This window comes from Lactuca virosa, chromosome 5, assembly GCF_052849685.1.
Source record: "Lactuca virosa cultivar CGN04683 chromosome 5, Lactuca_virosa_CGN04683_v6, whole genome shotgun sequence".
NCBI lineage: Eukaryota > Viridiplantae > Streptophyta > Magnoliopsida > Asterales > Asteraceae > Lactuca > Lactuca virosa.
This window is the reverse complement of record NC_136430.1, coordinates 113595060-113613263: the sequence shown is the minus strand read 5'-3', so window position 1 is coordinate 113613263 and position 18204 is coordinate 113595060.

Sequence of the window (18204 nt, the reverse complement as noted above, 5' to 3'; positions counted from 1 at the left end):
AGAAAACAAAAGAAAAAGGATGAGTAATTAGAAAAATTTAAGCTTTATCAAGATGAATTAAATCGCATCGAAGATGAAAAGAGGGATAGAGAAGCAACTAAAGCTAATTTAAGAAATTTATGGCCTGAGTGGAAAATGAGAAGGATGCAAGATGTTGCGATTAAGAAGGTTGAGATATACTAGCTCGAACCATTTGGTTGACAATACATTAGAAAGCCAACTGGACTTACCAATGTGTAGGAAAGCATTTTGTTTAGAAGTTCCAATCATATGGCTAAACTTCCCTTATCTAACAATGTTGCAAACAAGAAGCTACTCACATTCTATCTTGAAAATTCTCAGCCTTAATATGATTTCAGGTCTTTGTAGTGAATTATGAATGTGAAGAAGATTAAATAAGCCAAGGTTGATGAATTTTTAACCTGTAGATTCACAATCTTAAGGGGTGAAATCAAAAATCGGTCTGTGATTACTTTTGTTGATTTTCTATTCATGAATCATCATGATTGGATTGCGCTGTATGGAATTTTGAAGAAACATGAAACAAAATTCAATTCCCCATTTTTCGACATCACTCGAATGATCCGAAATTATTGCATGGGAGTTTGCAAAATGGATATTAAAGTGTCCAAGAGTATGAAGAATAATGCTACTTCTACAAACATCAAAATCAGCTTAATGGATTAGAAGAGATGAGAGAAGGTCTTATTCAAAAAGAGACTTGGGGAATAGTCTACAAAGTGCTTGAAAACGGAGAAGTTCGAAACAAGATGTTGTATCTTGATGACAAACATTATTACATTTCTGATTGCTTGAATAATGTTCCTTCAAGGGCAAATATATGCAAGGAAAATTCATAATAAGACTTGAAGTGGGTTTCAGAAGTAATTAGATGGTGAATTCGAGTCAGACTTGTTCTTATGGTGATAGAAGAAGAATTTTTCAGAGAAATAAACTGAAGAATCATTTCGCAACTCAATACAAAGAAAGAGATTGTTAGATTGTATTTTGTGTTGTGTTTGCGTTTTATTGAGAAATGTATTTCGGAACAATTGTATGTTTTATATCATTACGATTGTGTTTGGTATTTACTACTTAGGTTCGTAGTTGGTTATTTTTATAGTTGTAGTTTTGCCTAGGTGTCCTGACCTGATTGGTCAGAGCTCAACCACTTCCCTTGTATGTTATATATAAGGTGAATGTGTTAATAGTACGGGATATCTTTTGGAAGGATTCTTAAATCAAAATTGTAATTACATTCCTTTTATCCTCTAATAAAAATCAGATCTTATTTACAATTGAGTGTTCTTATTGATTCCATATTCTAAACATGATTTCATTCTTATTGAATCTTTCGATCCAACAAATATACCACATCTTGCATAGTCTAGAAACTGGTGCTACAACCCACCTAAAGAAACACCTAAGGTCAGAACTTAGTCTAATCTCTAAAACTAGAGTCGCACCCCCAAACCAGAACGGCGGAAACGTTCGGGGGCGGAGAACGTCATGTTCAGTATCACAACAATGCACAATAGTAAAACAAGCAACAACATCATCCATTGCATTAATAAAATAGTTATACAAGTGTGTTCTGAATGTATTTGTAAGACACCAAAAATATAAATATAAAAATAAAAAACAAGTCTTGAACATGCTCCGTCTTCTCAAAACCTGGTCCAGTGTACCTGTCTACTGGTGACCTGAGAATACAAGTTATTTTGAAAGAGTAGATCAGCATAAAATCTGGTGAGTTCATAAGTATTTTTGTGTCAAATGTTTGCATTAGTTTGATGAAAATGTTTGTAAGTATTTTGATGTAAATGTTTGAATACTTCCTATAAAATCCTATATTTTCTACTAAACTGGAAAGTAGTCTTCTACCAAGACTCGACTGTTTTGTATGTTTGTCCTTTTGTAAAAATGAGTGTTTTCCCAAGTATATGACTATCATTACTAGAAACTAGTTTACATTACCTTTTATGTGAGAAGATCACTATATGAATGTAATGGGAAAATGAAGATGTACAGTAGTATTGTATAAAGTAACTACTGAAGTACTAACTACCTTAAACCTAATTTGTTTAATTAAGGTAAAATGTGATGAGGTTATATCCATGCTTGATTGACTAGTTTAAAACATGACGTTCCAAAGACATCGAAATGGTATGACATTTTTCACCCGTAGACCTACAGGCCCCACTGTAGCTAGCAGCAAGGTGTAGGATGATCAATCTCGTATAGATCTATCCACAAACTCACACTCTCCCTCCAGGATACTCTGGTTACAAAATGTGTCACAGCAGTATATTGCCATGCCATGAAGTAGTGGCTCACATTAATGTTATCTTGTTCTTGTATTAGTATGTATGTTCCTTCCTATTCTAGTGTATAGTATGTTCCTTCTCTTCTTGTTATAGTATGTTCCTTCTGTTTTTGTTATAGTATGTTCCTTCTATTTTTGTTATAGTATGTTCCTTCTGTTCTTATTATAGTATGTTCCTTCTTGTTCTAGTTATAGTATGTTTGAACTGACTCATGTATGAACTGACTCTTGTAAGTTTAATTGTTCTAGAAATAGTAAGTAGTAATCCACTAAACTATACCTATTATAGTTTACTAGTATGATTGTTTGACTTTTACTGATGTATAGAAAAGACTCAATTACTTACCAAGAAACTAAGTTAAGTATAATCCTTAAAATGGGTTTAATATTCACATATATATTCAATGAGTATAACTATGATTTAACCGACATTCGGACTAGTGATCCTACCCCGAGCCCATAACCAAAAAAGGAACAGGAGTCAATGTATCTAGCAATAGTCCTAAGTTTGTTAAAGCATACTTATACGTAGATAGATAGACGAATATTCTTTGATATAAAAGAAGTTTATAAAAGCTTTAAAAGAGTTTTTCAACAAGTTTGAGTATAAGAAATCATTTTGGATGTTGTTTTCACATGTAAATGATTAACACAATTTCATTGTGTTATACTTGTATCCCCCCCCCCCCTAAAATCATTTAAAAGTGTAGTTGTAGGGGTATGAACTCACCTATAGTGAGTGATTCGAACGAAAGATCGATATAGGATGCTAAGTATGCCAAGTGAAGTCTCGAGCACAAACGGACCCTATTAAGCATATAATGACACATATATGTATACAATTAGTGTATATAACAACTAACATTCTAAGGTAAACAACCTTAGGAACTAGGAAACACTTGCAATGAAGTGTTACAATCACATATGATTGATTGAAGGGAGTTCACGGCCACACAAGGAAGTGTTCACGGCTTTAGTAGTGTTCACGGCCAAGAACACTTGAAGTGTTCACGGCCCAAGCTTGGTCTTAAGAAGGGTTTACAACCAAACCATGATCCTATGAAGGGTTCACGGCCTAATGAAGGGTTCACGGTAGTGAACTCTTGAAGAATCATTCCAAATAGGTGTTTGTTTCTTGGGGATGCTGGTGTTTCTAATGGATAACAAGAAGATGAAATAAGATACTTACTTTTAGGAAGTCTTTAAGGTGTTCACAGCCCAAGAACAAGTGTGTGTTCTTGGTTTCTTGCTGGAAAAGATGGTGATTTGAAGATCTTGAAGGAAAAGTGATGAATTCAAGGATGTTATCAAAGGGTTTCACTTGTATATGAAGATTAACTAGTAAATAGGGGTGAATCACTTCCGTTTTTTGAAGAGAAGGGAGGGTTTCCCTTGATGATACTTGAGAGAGTTTGAGAGTTTTTGGCTGAAGTATGTGAGAAACCAAGAAAAATGAAGGAAATCTATATGTGTAGTGAGGGGTTCACGGCCAAACATGGGTTCACGGCCGTAAACCTAGTTTGTGGCCGTGAACATCCCTTGTTGATGTTCTTGACTCGAATTCATTCCATAGATTCATTACTCACACTTCTTAGTATCAAATCCTAAGTGTACAAGGCTTAAAAACTCATAGAATAACCCTTAGCAAGGCTAAAAGGTAACAGATACAAGTCTGACTTTACAAGATAGAAACTTACGGGTTGTCACATCATCCCCCCGTTAAAGGGAATTTCGTCCCGAAATTAGAGTTTAAGCTAATACAGATAGACTAAGGAAAAAGATGAGGATATTTAAGTTTCATTTGATCCTCTGGCTCCCAAGTAAATTCAGGTCCCCGCTTTGCATTCCAGCGAACCTTCACTATCGGGATACGGCTTTTCTTCGTTTGCTTGACCTCACGGTCCATATCTCTACTGGTTCTTCCACGAAGTTGAGGCTCTCGTTGATCTCGATTTCATCGAGTGGGATAACAAGAGTCTCATCGAATAGGCACTTTTTTAGGTTCGAAACGTGGAAAGTAGGGTGTACGTTACTAAGTTCTCGAGGTAGTTTGAGTTTGTAAGCTACAGGGCCGATTCTTGCGAGAATCTCAAAAGGCCCTACGTACCTTGGATTTATCTTCCCACGCTTTCTGAAGCGTATCAACCCCTTCCAGGGTGAGACCTTCAATAGAACACGGTCACCAACCTGGAATTCCAAAGGTTTACTTCTCTTGTTTGTGTAGCTTTTCTGTCGGTCTCTAGAGGCTTTCAATCATTCACGAATCTGAACAATACTCTCTGTCATTTCCCGAATGATTTCTGGACCTATGAGAGCGCTATCAAGAACTCGTCCTTTAGCTAACTGTGTGTCACCCACTTCAGCCCAGCACAGAGGGGATCTGCACTTTCGACCATAGAGGGCTTCAAATGGAGCAGCCTTTATGCTTGTGTGATAATTGTTATTGTAGGAGAAATCGACAAGGGGTAAATAAGTATCCCATGCCTTTCCAAAGTCAATCACACAGGCTCGCAACATATCTTCCAGAATTTGAATAGTCCTCTCACTTTGTCCATCGGTTTGCGGATGGTAGGTTGTGCTCATGTCCAGCCTAGTTCCTAGGGAACTTTGTAGCGACTGCCAGAATCTTGAAGTGAATCTACTATCTCTATCAGAGAAAATGGATATGGGAACACCATGCAGTCGTACGATCTCCCTATGTAGGTTCTTGTTAGTTTCTCCATCTTGTCAGTTTCTTTGATAGGCAGGAAGTGTGCGGACTTTGTTAACCTGTCTACGATCACCCATATGGTATCGAGACCACCCGTTGTCTTAGCTAACTTGGTTATGAAGTCCATTGTGATCCGCTCCTACTTCCACTCAGGTATTTATGGTTGTTGTAGTAAACCTGAGGGTTTCTGGTATTCGACCTTAACCTTGGCGCAAGTAAGACATTTACTCACGAAGGTAGCAATCTCTACTTTCATGTTCGGCCACCAGTATAACTTTTTGAGATCCAGGTACATCTTATTTGAACCTGGGTGGACGGAATATCGAGTATTATATGCTTCAGCCATGACCACGTCTCTTAAACCACCTAGCTTAGATGTCTAGATCCGATCCATGAGATACAAGGCTCCGCCACTTTTGACTTCCAAATTTTTATCCATCCCTCTAAGGGATTCACCCACCACATTTTCAGGCTTCAAGACTTCCAGTTGAACCTCCTTAATTTGTGTGGACAGATGTGAATGGATAGTCATAGTCAATGATTTGACTCTACGACCAGAGTATTCTTTCCGACTTAGGGCGTCAGCAACTACGTTTGCTTTACTGGGATGATAACGAATTTCGCATTCGTAGTCATTGCGTAGCTCGACCCACCGTCGTTGTCTCATGTTGAGCTCCTTCTGGTCGAATATATGTTGAAGGCTTTTGTAGTCTGTAAAGATAGTGCTTTTCGTACCATACAGGTAGTGTCTCCAGATTTTCAAAGCAAATACCACTACTCCTAACTCAAGATCATGTGTGGTGTACTTGACTTTGTGCGTCTTAGGCTGTCTTGAGGCATAGGCGATGACCTTTCCTCATTGCATAAGAACACAACCAAGCGCTTGGATGGATGCATCGCAATAAACCACGAAATCTTCTATCTCTTCTGGGAGGGATAGTATCAACGCGCAGCATAAGGCTCGCTTCAGCGTTTGGAACACCTTCTCTTGTTTCTCTTCCCAGTCAAAGGTCACACCTTTCTGGGTCAATGTAGTAAGCGGTTTCGCGATCCTAGAGAAGTTCTGAATAAACCTGCGATAGTAGCCAGCGAGGCCTAGAAATTGAAGAATTTCAGTAGGGGTCTTTGGAGCTGACCAATTCTGAATGGCCTTTATTTTGTAAGGGTCCACGTGAATTCCCTCTTTGCTAACCACGTGACCCAAGAATTCGACTCTTCGAATCAAAAATAAGCACTTGGAGAACTTCGTATAGAGTTTCTCCGATCGCAATGTTTCTAAGACCTGACGCATGTGTTGACTATGCTCCTCCTTACTTCGAGAGTAGATAAGTATGTCATCGATGAATACAATAACGAACTGATCCAAGTAAGGACGGCACACCCTATTCATTAAGTCCATGAATACTGCGGGCACATTAGTCAATCTGAATGGCATCACTACAAACTCGTAGTGTCCATAACGAGTTCGGAAGGCTGTTTTGGGAACATATTCCTCTAACACTCATAACTGGTGATAGCCGGATCTCAGATCAATCTTTGAAAAGTAATTCTCCCGTTGCAGTTGGTCGAACAAGTCGTCTATGTGAGGTAGAGGGTATCGGTTCTTGATGGTAAGCTTGTTTAGTTCTCTGTAGTCGATGCACATACGGAACGATCTGTCTTTCTTCTTCACGAACAAGACCGGTGCTCCCCAGGGTGAGAAGTTTGGTCTAATAAAGCCCTTGCTGAGTAGTTCGTTTAGTTGACCGGATAACTCCTGCAACTCAGCTGGTGCTAGACGATAGGACAATTTGGCTACTGGGGTAGCCCCTGGAACTAATTCGATTCTGAACTCGACTTGACGTTGTGGTGGTAATCCTGGTAGTTCTTCTGGAAATATGTCGGGAAAGTCGTGTACTTCTAGGATGTTCTTTATGTCTTTCGTCTCTTGGCTCATATCGACTACATGAGCAAGGAATGAATGACATTCCTTTCGTAAGTACTTCTGGGCTTGTATACTTGAAATGATTCGAAGGTTCGTGTCTGGTTTTTCGCTATAGATAACTAGCGTTTCGTTAGACGGTAGATTAAGACGAACGGCCTTCTCATAACACATGATGTCAGCACGATCAAGACTCAACCAATCCATGCCGATAATGACGTCGAAACTTTTAATTGAGACTGGCATGAGGTCGATTGGAAATGAATGGCTATCTAGAGATAGAGTACATCCTATGTATATACAGCTAGTGCTCTCAGTCTTTCCGTTAGCCATTTCTACAGTGAACGGTTCTTTCAGTGCACGTGATTTTTGTTTAAGTAATTGTGCAAATTTCTGGTTCACAAAACTCCTCTCCGCTCCACTATCAAACAGTATGCATGCATAAGAGTTATCGAGGAGAAACGTACCAGTGACCACTATAGGGTCTGCTACCGCTTCCTCGTGGCCTATTGCCAAAACCCTTCCCACTCCACCAGCGTTCCCTGCCTTCGGGCAGTTCCTCTTGTAGTGACCGACCTCGCCACATCCGTAGCAAGCCTGGCCCACTCCAACGCCGAGGACCTGAGTGATTGGCCTAGCCGGATATTTACAAAAATAGGCAATGTGCCCCTTCCTGTTTCAGTTAGCGCACTGCATTTCTCGACAGGGTCCGTTCTGGTGGAAGCTGCACTTGTTGCACTTTGGCAAGCTTCCCGCATACTGCTTCACTGGCGCAGTGGCAGTAGGTGCTATCGCGGCATGAACAGCCACGACCTGCTGCTTCTTGGAAGAGTTCTACGCCGCGTTGCCTTTCTTCTTGTCCCAAAACTTCCGCTTGTTGTCAGCAGCTTTGGATGGTTCTGGGATGGCAAGGGTTGTTGTTGTTGTCGGTGTGTGGACTCCTTGATCAATGAGCCGCTGTGCCAATCGCTTGGCACTGTCAAAGGTAGTGGAGTTTGAAGCTAATACATTCCCTTGGAATGGAGGCACCAGCCCCCAAATATACCTCTCGACCTTCTTTCCCTCAGTAGGGACCATTCCTGGACATAGAGCCAGCAGGTCGCTAAACCTGGCGGTCTAGGCAACTATGTCGGAGCCCTTCATGGTTAGGCTCCAGAGTTCTTATTCAAGTATCTGAACCTCGCCCCTCGGGCAGTATTCCTCAATCATAAGCTCCTTCAGAGCTTCCCAGCCCATTGTATTAGCCACTATTAGGGTAAGTGACTTGACATGGCTATTCCACCATGTCAGGGCTCTGTCTGCGAATGTGCAGGCAGCAAATTTTACTTTGCTTCCTTCCGGACAGGAGCAGATCTCGAAGATCGACTCAGTCTTTTCGAACCATTGCGACAGAGCAATGATCCCACCGCTGCCATTGAAGGCTCTGGTTTTGCAGTTGGTGAAGTCCTTATACGAACACTCTCTAGAGCTCACTGGAGCATCACCTTGAGTAGAATGTACTGCTGTTCCACTCCCGCTAGTACCGCTAGCGCTGAACTGATCTAAGGCTGTCGTAACAGCCGTAACCACTGCAGCTTGGAGAGTTGCTGGATCGTATTGTGGAGGAGGTGGTGGTTGAGTAGGAGTTATCGGAGGATTACGTCTCGATGATCAACGTGGAGGAATCTTTCAACTAAAAGTTTACAAAGATGTACATGATAGTAAGCATTCAATTGTGAGTATAATGAGAGTGGTCCATGTACTAAATCACCATAGCCCAACAAAACAGATGAGAGTATGATTGAAATAGAGATCATCAATAGAAGGATGAAAGCATTTGGATAAATATTTCCCATCAGATTAGATGCCTGTCAATATCATTGGCATTAGAGATGTAACAAGTTCAGGAAAAATGACCTTGGGGTAGGTCTTACATCAAACCAGAAATGAGAAAATTTTGACAGCACTAAGACCTAATAGATTGAAAGTTCAAGGTCTTAACATAAGCAGGAAATTAGTACTAGAATCTATACATAGACCTAATTATATCCAAAAGACAGAGTAGAGTAGGCTCTGCTCGATAGAGGAGTTATTCTGGTTGGTACTTTATTCAACCCTGGCTTCAGCCAGCTGCTGTTACGTTTCCCAAACACGTCTCTGCAGTGCCACCTGGTTCTGACGAAGATCCTTGGTCTCAGATCGACAGGCATTTAGCTCCACATGTAGGGCTTCAGTGTGATACCTTTCAAAGTTCTGGTCGTCGGTCAAATGACGAAGACGAACTGTGTTCACTCCGGAGTTAGCACGGATCTCCATGCCTTGGTCGAAGTTTGCTCTTCCCTGCTCAGCATTGCGAGCAACACGTTGTCCCAAGATAGGAAGGACTCTGTCTGCTGAGCCTCCCTCATTCAAGCTATAGTAACTCCGGTCTCCTTTGTAGGGAGGTGGTTGTCCCTGCTCTTGGCTCCACCTGCCCAAGTTCACCGCCCGCAGAGGCATCGGGCCTTGAAAATTCAGACGAGGGTTAGGATTTTCAGCAACTTGGGGTGGATTATAGACCTCCGGTTCTGAGTCCGAGTCTTCTTGGAATTCCCCCTCGTTCTCTTCATCAGAACTTTCTTCGCGGTCTTCTACTGCTGGGACCACCGGGTTTTCTTCTTCAGGATCTGCATCAAGCCATCCACCATTCCCTTGATCGGGAAAGTACGGGTCGCCAGGGAGATGGAATCCAGCCATGTTATCTAAGGGAGAAAATGGATGTAAGAATCATATAATAGGCGTACTACATAAGATAATTACAGGATGATCCTTACTAGTTACTTCAATACTTGCGTAGTGCATACCAGTCATATGTAACCAAGATAGAATAGACCTTCGAATAAGTGACCCTAACTCTAAGTCCACAACCAAACAAGGAGCAGGAAGTAAAGCAAAGGTCACAGATTCTAAGTCTATGACACCCTATTCACATATAACCTTAACGTATACACTCAGCAACTATTGACCTACTAATAAAGACCTTTTAGTTTTCACACAAGTAATTATAGTATCACAAAATACTCCTATAGTATTTTTAAGTTTATGTTATCTTCTAAAGTTTTCATTGTAGTAGAGTTGGTAAGATTTTAGACTTGCTGCAACACCACAACCATTCCTATCCACATGCTAATCACTTCTAGGAAAGATGTAGTTGATCAGGCTATATCACTCCCAAGTCTTATTATATGTCCCCAATCCTACCTTTGCTGTCCAACAACCGCAATACTTTTGTTCTGTTCTAGTATGACACTGATCCTAGTATGAATGCATGTATGAATACTTTACTAAAATATTTTATTATTTTAAAAGTATTAACTCTTGGTCAGAGTGTATTAATCCCGTTGTGTTTATAGCTGTATATCTTTTATGGGTTTGTTAGAAATATATAACAATCTGATTACAACGAATAAAAGGCTCGGTTACCAGTTACTGGGTGACAGATATATATATTTAATGAGATTAGATGCGGAAAGATAAGAAGTGCGGAATAAATAAATACTGGAAAGCTATAAATGACTGAAATCTATAAATGAAATAAATGACAGTATTTAAATGACATAAAGCGTTAATAAAATATATAAATATATATATAGTAGGTGGTGTTAGAACGGGACTTGTGGAACGACTGTTTTGTCAAGTTGTTAGTCAAATAAATGACTAACAGGCTTAGGGTTGGACTGGATCTTAATAGACTGTGTCTCTATTTGTTCAAAGTTCAATCCGGTAAGTAACAATAAGTTCTTTTTATGTAACAATGAATTGTTTACAAAACGATACAAAATACACGGGTAATGTTTTTTTGTATGTGGGTATGGGGTTTTTTTTAGGTGATTTGATGAGGTTGAAGTGGGTATTTGGAGGGTGGTAGAAGGTGTAATAAGGTTGTAGTTTTGGTGGTATAAGGTAACAAAGAGGGTGATGTTGAAAGAGCTTTGGGTGGTTACGAATATAGATTTTCGTAGTAAATCTCTCTGGATAGCCAATTCTCTCTCGCGTCTCTCTGGGGTTTGCAGTGGTCAAAAAAATCGAGGAAAATTCCTGGATGTAGGTAAGGTCCTGAATAATTTGCGGTGCAAATCTCTCCTGTATTATCTTGTTGAGTTGTGCTCGGTGAATTTTTTCTTAACTTGCAAATTCTGATGTCGAAAAACAGCAAGGTGGTGATGGTTGTGGTGATTTGAAATGGTTTTTGGAGGAGGTTTAAGGAGGGTATTTGGAGGGTGTTTGGAGATTATTTTGAGGTTGGCTATGTGTTTATTCTTCTGGAGTTGAGTGAGTAATAGGAGATATATTACAAGGAAACACAAAACACACACAAAAACTCATGTAAACATGCATCTATATATATGCAAAGGAATCAAGCAACTCTTGTTTGTTTAAGGAAAAGTAATGAAGTGATTGATTGTAAAGGTTGGAAGCACACATGATGTTTGGTACTTTTGCTTTTGTGAAGATTTCTTTCCAATATATATATATATATGCATGATTCATGAGTTTTTGTGTGTGTTTTGTGTTTCCTTGTAATATATCTCCTATTACTCACTCAACTCCAGAAGAATAAACACATAGCCAACCTCAAAATAATCTCCAAACACCCTCCAAATACCCTCCTTAAACCTCCTCCAAAAACCATTTCAAATCACCACAACCATCACCACCTTGCTGTTTTTCGACATCAGAATTTGCAAGTTAAGAAAAAATTCACCGAGCACAACTCAACAAGATAATACAGGAGAGATTTGCACCGCAAATTATTCAGGACCTTACCTACATCCAGGAATTTTCCTCGATTTTTTTGACCACTGCAAACCCCAGAGAGACGCGAGAGAGAATTGGCTATCCAGAGAGATTTACTACGAAAATCTATATTCGTAACCACCCAAAGCTCTTTCAACATCACCCTCTTTGTTACCTTATACCACCAAAACTACAACCTTATTACACCTTCTACCACCCTCCAAATACCCACTTCAACCTCATCAAATCACCTTAAAAAACCTCATACCCACATACAAAAAAACATTACCCGTGTATTTTGTATCGTTTTGTAAACAATTCATTGTTACATAAAAAGAACTTATTGTTACTTACCGGATTGAACTTTGAACAAATAGAGACACAGTCTATTAAGATCCAGTCCAACCCTAAGCCTGTTAGTCATTTATTTGACTAACAACTTGACAAAACAGTCGTTCCACAAGTCCCGTTCTAACACCACCTACTATATATATATTTATATATTTTATTAACACTTTATGTCATTTAAATACTGTCATTTATTTCATTTATAGCTTTCAGTCATTTATATCTTTCCAGTATTTATTTATTCCGCACTTCTTATCTTTCCGCATCTAATCTCATTAAATATATATATATATCTGTCACCCAGTAACTGGTAACCGAGCCTTTTATTCGTTGTAATCAGATTGTTATATATTTCTAACAATTGGTATCAGAGCTTGTGTGATTTACCTTGAAATTTTTGTTGAAAACTTTTGGTTAGCGTTTATAAACCTTCCATAAGTTTTTCTTTAAAAATTTCATTTTAATATCACTTGTTCAAAATCCTTAAAAAAAAATTATTAAAAAAATTAAAAAAAAAATTTTAAAAAAAAAAAAAATCTTAAACAAAAAAATTCAGAGCTTGTGTGATTTACTTTGAAATTTTTGTCGAAAACTTTTGGTTAGCGTTTATAAACTTTCCATAAGATTTTCTTTAAAAATTTCATTTTAATATCAATTGTTCAAAATCCTTTCAAAAACAAAAATTTTTATTATGTCTTCTGCTAATTATTCCAACATGAACTCTGTTTCTATTGCTAACAGCTTGTGATCTGGTTCACGGGCACCCATACTTATTCCTGAAAAGTATAATTCGTGGGTTGGCCGTATGAATCTTCATCTTAACACCATAAGTGAAGATGTCTGGAATTGTGTAGAAGGAACATATGTTACTCCAGAAAATATGGCTACTCTTGCTACAAATCAAGCCACTCTTGCTGAAACCGAAAAAAGGCTGCAACTCCAAGCCAAAAAGGAACTTGTGTCTGGAATTCCCCACAGTATTCTAAGTCAAATGGATGACATAATACTGTTGACTGCTAATCAAATCTGGGAAAATTTAAAAAATCGTTTTTGTGGAAATCAAAGAATTATTGGAAACAAAAGAACATCTGTTTTAAATGAATTCGATAATTTCAAGATGCTTTCATCAGAAACCATCCATGATGCTCATGATAGGTTCAATTTTATCATGGTAAAAATGAACAATTTGGGCATCAAAAAGACACAACACGAGATAAATCTCAAGTTTCTAAACAATCTTTACGAAAGCTGGAAGATGGTTAAACTCATCATTCAGGGAAATCCAGCCATTCATACTGAAACTTTATACAATTTGTATGGAGAACTTCAATCGTATGAATCCTCGATTGACCCACCAACCACTACAGCTTTTGGAGGACCACTTGCTCTCGTTTCCACATCTTCTCAAAACCAAACACCTTTTAATGAACAAAACTTCAATCATTTTAATCAGACATCTTTTCAAAACCAACCCTTTTTGAACAATTCTTTTGATCAATCTGATTTAAATGATGAAGCAGACTACCAACAACTGTGTGCTTTGGTAGCAAACACAAACCTCCAGAGATTTATTCCAAATCACGGTCAATCGAATTTTAAACCAAATTTTCAAAACCGACCATCATTTGGACAAAATAATTCTGGATTTGAACTAAGACCTCAACCTGTTCAAAACAACTCAGGTTTTCAACCAAGACCTTATTTTGGACAAAATGTTCAAAGACCTTCCTTCCAAAACAATTCAAACCAAGGTTTTCAAAACCAGGGATTTCAAAACAATCCCAACTCAAGTCATCATAACAATAACCAAAACAACAGTTTTCAAAACCAAAACAGAGGATTCCAAAATCAAGGTTACACTAATCAAAACAATGGCTTTCAAAACAACCAAAATTTTGGATTCCAACAGAACCCTTCCCAATCTTCCCAACAAATCCAAACTCAAGCTCCTGAAAGACTTCCGATTAAAAGTCAAAAGGATGACAGTGATGAAGAAGTGATCATTTGTCACAACTGCAAAGGAACTAATCATTATGCTAGAGAATGCCGAGCCAAAAACAAAACCAAAGTCAAAGACTCAGCATACTACGCTCAAAAAGCCGATGAATTAAAGAAACAGGAAAATCAAGATAAGCAAAGAGCATTGATGGCAATCCATGAACCAAACGTGGAATACTGGCCAACTTCTGAAGACGAAGCTGACAATGAACCAACACAATCAAACTTATGTTTCGTAGTTGGTGCTGATAGACCTTCAAGAGCTCCAAACGTCATAGAACAGGTATGGTCTATGATCTCTGAACTTGGTCTTTCGAAATCAATTTTTGAGTCCCATATAACCAAGATTGAGAAAAGTCTAGAAGCTGATCTCAAAAAATATCATGACACAATGATCAATTCCGATATCTGCAAATCTGAGTTACAAACCTTGCAACTCAAATTTGGAGAATCAACAAGGATAAAGAACAAATTGGAAAGAGACGTTGAAAGAAAATCAGAAGATTATAATCACGTCTTGGAACAATTAAATCAAACCCTAATTCAGAAAAAGGATTTGGAACAAAAAAATCAGTCAGTCATTTCCTCTTAAACAAAAGATGTTTTAGAAAAGGAAATCCTTCAGTTGAAACAAAACTTTCAAGAATCAACTGAAAAATACAAAACTTTAAATGAAAAACTGACTGATTCTTTAAACCAAACCAATTTTCTTGAATCTGAAAACAAAAGATTGATATGGAATATGAATTCTATCAAAATTGCTAGAAAACTAAGTGATGATGTTTTCACCAAAGCAAACACCTTAGGAACTGGCAAAATTGATACGAATTACAGACCAGGAATTGGAAGAGAATCCTTTGAAAATGAACTAGCTAAACAAGAAAACATGACAATTTGTGAAAACTATGAATCCACTCTTCCAGATCTTTTCACATCTGCTAATGATGAAGATTCAGATGACAAAACAGTTATCAACTGTAGCCCAGATGACACTGCTTTCACTGTTTCCAAAAAGTCTATCAAAAGAGTTGTAAAATCTGAAACAAACTCTGCTAGTTCTTCAACAAACCAAATCAAACATACCAATGAAGCAACCATAACCCCACTTAACAAACCAAAGGCTTTTGAAAACAAACCAAAGAAACCTGTTAAACCATACGTCATACCTCAAAAACAGGTTTCCAAACAAAAACCAAAACCTTTTCAAAAACCTTTTGAAAACCGCTTTCAGGAGATCACCTTTAAAAATTCAATGAACTTTCAAAAACGACCAAATCAGAAAGTTTCAAAACATCATCTTCAAAAAGCCTTTCATAACCGCCAATCACATCCCAGATACGAAGAGAACTTTTCAAAAAAAATTTCACATCTAGGATATCATTCACCAAATCACAGATTTTATCAACCAACGAATTTTCAGAAACAAATCACTTTTTGGGAAAAATTGATAAATAAAATCAAACCTCAACCATTCCATCCTTATAAACCAAACTCTTATAGCAATATGAAGTCAAATGCTACAAGAAGTTCGGTAAACAAAAAACCCAAAATAAAAACAACTAACAAACCAGGACCCATTCAGATTTGGGTACCTAAATCTTCTGTCTAAATTGCAGGTATCTAATGCTGGAGAACCCAAGGATGATACATGGTATATTGATAGTGGCTGCTCCAAGCATATGACAGGAAACCGAAACTACCTTCGTGACTTCAAACCCACCCAAACCAATCAAGACGTTACCTTCGGCAACAACATGACGGCAAAAATCAAGGGTTATGGAAACATAACAAATGGTAACTTCACCATAAAGAAAGTTGCCTATGTCGATGACCTGAAACACAACCTCATCAGTGTTTCTCAACTGTGTGATAACAATCTTGAAGTCCTATTCACCAAACAAAGAAGCTTGATCATGGACGCCAAAACCAAAGAAATCATTGTTGATTCTTACCGTGCCGGAAATATGTATCCACTTGACATGGATCTTATCTATGGTAAACCCGATATATGTCTGCTATCAAAAGCCCCAGCAGATATCAGTTGGTTATGGCACCGCCGCCTTTCCCATCTAAACTTTGGGTACATCAACAAACTGATCGGCGATGATCATGTTAGAGGACTGCCACTTCTGAAGCTTGATAATGAAACTCTGTGTGCTGCATGTGAAAAGGGAAAACTTTCCAAATCCACTCACAAAAGCATCTCAGAATCTAGTGTATCCGAACCACTAGAATTGCTGCACATAGACCTTTGTGGCCCTGCCAAAACCCAAACCATACAAGGGAAGAAGTACATTCTTGTTGTCGTTGATGGCTTCTCGCGCTTTACTTGGGTCTTCTTCTTAAGACTAAAATCAGAAGCACCTGAAGAGATGATCAACTTCATAAAACAAATCGAACTGAAGCTCAAACGACCTGTTCGAAGAATCCGAAGTGATAATGGTTTAGAGTTCAAAAACAAGACTCTAGATTCATTTCTCAAAGACAAAGGAATTGAACATAACTTCTCAGCCCCATACACTCCACAACAGAACGGAGTTGTCGAAAGAAGGAACAGAACTCTATGTGAAGCTGCAAGATCAATGCTTATCTTCGCTGATCTGCCACAATACTTCTGGGCAGAAGCAATAGCCACAGCTTGCTACACTCAAAATCGTTCCTTAATCCATAAACATCTTCATAAAACACCATATGAAGTCATTAACAACCGAAAACCAAACATCAAATTTTTCCATATTTTTGGTTGTCGATGCTTCATAAAGAACAATAAAGACCACCTCTCAAAATTTGAATCAAGGTCGGACGAAGGAATTTTCCTTGGTTACTCATTTTCTTCAGCTGCTTATCGAGTACTGAACAAACGTACCAGAGTAATTGAAGAAAGTACCGATGTTCATTTCGATGAATTTTATGTCAGGAAATTGGATCGTGAATATTTTGGTTCAAAAATGATCGATAATATTTTTCAAAATCCAATTCAACAAACACCTTCTCCTGACAGAGATATTGAAATCGATCTTGATTTACTTTTTGAACAACCCAAAACCGCTTACAATTCTGAACTTCTAACTACTTCTATTGATTCTACAGGAACGACCACTGAAGGAACTCCACAAACAAACCGAAATGACGCAGATCAATTCAAGGGGGAACCACCTACACATACTTCTTCATTGGAACAAACACCAAATCCTCCTTTAAATACCCCATCCCCAAATATCCAAAACAATCCCGATGCATCATTTATGGGGGAACCTTCAAACCTATTCCAAGATGAAACTCCCGGAGAAGAACAATGGGATACTGAAATTCCAATTATTATAGCGGAAGAGAATCGCTTAATAAAATGGACCAGAAACCACCCAACTGACCAAATCATCGGAGATCCAAACTCAGGCATCCAAACTAGAGCCGCAACTTCTAATGATTGTTTATTTGGAGCCTTCTTATCCATGACTGAACCCAAAACCATACATTCTGCTCTCAAAGATCCAGACTGGGTAAAAGCTATGCAAGAAGAGCTAGAAGAATTTGAAAGAAATGACGTATGGAATCTTGTCCCTACCCCACCCGATGTTTCTGTTATAGGTTCAAGATGGGTATTCAGAAACAAAACTGACGATCAAGGAATCGTTTGTCGAAACAAGGCACGTCTCGTAGTCAAAGGATATTCACAACAAGAAGGAATCGACTACGATGAAACATATGCTCCAGTTGCTAGAATTGAAGCAATTCGCATCTTTCTTGCATATGCTGCACATAAGAACTTCAAAGTATTCCAAATGGATGTTAAATGTGCATTCCTACATGGAGAGTTAGATCGCGATGTATACATCCAACAACCACCAGGTTTCGAAGATCCCAAATTTCCTGATCACAGCTTCAAATTGCAGAAAGCTGTCTATGGCTTGAAACAAGCACCCCGAGCCTGGTATGCCACATTGACAACCTTTCTCGAAGAATCAGGTTTTAAAAGAGGTTCAATCGATCAAACCCTCTTTCGTAAAATCTATAATAAACATCTTTTAATCGTACAAATATATGTTGATGACATTATTTTCGGTTCTACTGATGAATCTTTGAGTATTAAGTTTGCAGATCTAATGAAGAGCAAATTTGAAATGAGCATGATTGGGGAGATGACTA